The sequence below is a fragment of the Lontra canadensis genome, unplaced genomic scaffold, assembly GCF_010015895.1.
Source record: "Lontra canadensis isolate GAN:19392208 unplaced genomic scaffold, GSC_riverotter_1.0 scaffold61, whole genome shotgun sequence".
NCBI lineage: Eukaryota > Metazoa > Chordata > Mammalia > Carnivora > Mustelidae > Lontra > Lontra canadensis.
In genome coordinates, this window is record NW_022631055.1 from 9250972 (window position 1) to 9253980 (window position 3009).

Sequence of the window (3009 nt, forward strand, 5' to 3'; positions counted from 1 at the left end):
AAGTCCAGTCTCCTCTTCTGAGGTCCTGCCACCTCTCACCTCCCTGGGGTTCTGCCAGGGACCCTGCATCCTTCCACACCTGGAGAGGTGCTCACCAATATTTTCTTCCTTTCCTGTCTCAGGGACTTTCTCTCTTGATACACACAAAGACACACACAGACACACACACAGACACACACACTTCCATGAGCTCAGACTCCCACAAAAGGCACAAAGAGAAGCTGTCTCATTGTCTCCAAGCATGGCTCTCTGTGGCTAAACCCGGTGCTGTGGGAGGGATGGCCTCCTGTGGGCAGCCTCAGTGGCTACGAGAATGCAAACCTTGTCTCAGGTTCCAAGACAGTGAATACGAGTCCTGAAAACAGCCAGGGACCCAATCTCCCAGCAATCTTGGCCTCTAGAGGAGACTAACTAGATGAAACCATATTCATTTATCCCTCAAGGAGAAAATTTGATGTTTTCTGCACCCAAGGGGCATCACAGGCCATCCCCATTATACTGTGCTGTTTGAAAATTTACTCACAGTATCATTCCCATGAAGGGAGGTGGGCAGGATCATTCCCATTTCTCAGGGGAGGAAAGTGAGGTCCAGAAAAGAAGAGTAACTTTCCCAAGTAGCAGTGGTGGGACTTGAACATGCTCAGGCCTGACTCCCCAAAGCCCACATTCTAACTTACCACCCAAACTCCTTCAGCACGAGCAGTGGAAGATTCTGGAGACGTGCTTGCTAGTCTGCCTCCAGCTTCCTATCCACTCATGATTTTCCAACTGCCTGAACACCCCCATGGCAACTGGGGGCAATGATACCGGGACATTTAGCATCCTGCCTGAGACCCACTTCTTACATATTTAAATAGTTTGACTTACTTGCTCTGACAAATGTGGCAGCTTTGGTTGCTTTTCCTCACCTGCTTCTGGCTGTGCATATCCCCTCACGTGGGGGATAGAGCCTTGCCCTATTCTCCACTTTTATACTTGGGAAGGCAGGCTCACTGCCTTAGACACAGATCCCAGAACTGAATCTCCCCTTTGACAAAATATGAAGCAGGAGTCATTTAATTTTTTTTAAAATCCAGGTCTCTATTTTTCCTGTGCAAATATAAACATAGGCATAATTAATAGTTAAGGCTTTTAAAATATATGCATTTTGAGTATACATTGCTAGTTACAGTTTACTGATGATATGAGCTTGGATCTTATCTTCCTTTAATAGTCCTTTTAAATTCATTTTAGAAAGTTAAAATGGTTTAAATGATCCATAATAAAAACCAGAAGAGACCCATTTGAATCTAAAATACATACTTGAAAATGCAGCACCTTTTGTATGAACTACATTAGAGCCCAGTTGTGTAGTGTATGGATTATAACTTGAGACCACAGAGACTTCAAAGTCTCTGAAGCAAAATGGGGCATTTTTTTCTGAAAAGAAAGAGGAAGAGGAAGAAGAGTGGAAGTCAGAAGAGAAGAGAAGATGAAGAGAAGAGAAAGAAGGGAGTGAGGAAGGAAGGAAGGAAGAAAGGAAGGAAGGAAGGAAGGAGGGGGAGGGAGGGAAGTGAAGGAAGAAAGGGAAGGAGGGAGAAGGGGAGCAAAGGAAGGAAGGAAGGAAGGGAGGGAGGAAGGGAGGGAGGAAGGAGGGAAGTGAAGGAGGGAGGGAAGGGAAGGAAGAAAGAAGGGAGGGAAGGAAGGAGGAAAGAAAGGAAGAAAAATGGGAGGGAGGGGAGGAATGATGGAAGAAGGGAAAGAAAGAAGGAAAAATGGAAGGAGGGAAGGAAGAAAGGAGGAAGGGAAGGAAGGAAGCAATGAGGGAAGGAGGAAGGGAGGAGGGAAGGAAGGAGAAAGAGAAAAGGGAAGGGAACCTGCGCATATGGCTTCTCTGCATGAGAAGAATAACTCACCTTTGGGTAACTTGCAATGTGTATTTAAGTGAAGGAAGGACCACTAAGGTTATAATTCACAATCATAGAACCCAAATATAGTAATATTTTATACAATGGTAACGGAATTCTATTTACTGGATTAAAAAAAGAAAAAAGGTAGGTCCTGTACTGGGCACACTTTCGCCTAGATGAGAACTTTGCCACTGGATATAATTCCAAGGGAGGGTGAGGTTTCCTCCTTGAGTGGAGGGGCAATTTGCAAAGATACGGCCTAAATGTCTGATCTTCTAACAGTTCTAGTTGTCAGCTTTGCTTGAGTCAGGACTCTATCCCAACCTCCAACCTGAAAGTCCCTCCCCCAAACATAACTCTCCCCTTCAAGCCAGAACAGGCTGCCCCTGTTCCTGACTCAGGAACGACAGGAGAGGCTGTCTTCAACCCCTTTGGTGAGTTAGAAGATGTTTCTTTCCCTCATCGAGATGTTCTTGGGGGCTGAATGTCAGGGAGTTTGCATTTGCTTCCAAGGCTTCAAGTGACCCCAAATGGGCCAACTTGGCTTCATCCCTTGTGCTTATCACAGGACAACCAAAGGCCAGGATTTCTAGAATCCCAAAGAGCACACAAGGAGAAACCAGATTCAGAAACATGCCCCAAACTCTCTTGTGTAAGGTTGAATCTGAGATCCCACATTGCACTTCTAGCTTCTGTTACATCTCCCTTATCGGAAGGTGGTGGCATGGGGTGTGCCAGGGGGTGGATGACTAAATAATCTTCCATTTACAGGAAAATAAAGTTCAAAAGTCTAAAAATTCCCCATGGATTAAAAAAATAAGTGTTCTGCGCCCACACTTCCGTATGCGTGGGTTGGGGAACATCTCCTACTGTAGGAAGCCCTGCCCCATGCAGTGTTCAATGGGGATATCACAATAACCCGCTGCATAATTGGGGCCAACATGATGAGCTCCCCTCCTTCCTAAATGAGGAAACCGAGGCTCTCCTGCAGTCCCACATGGCTTGCAAAGGGGAGGGAGAACGGAAATGCAGCCTTGCCGAGTCCTGGGCCATTCAGCCGTAGCCACAGGGCATCACGCCAATGGCGGACTCTGGGAAGCAGGACATGGACCTCTGCCTT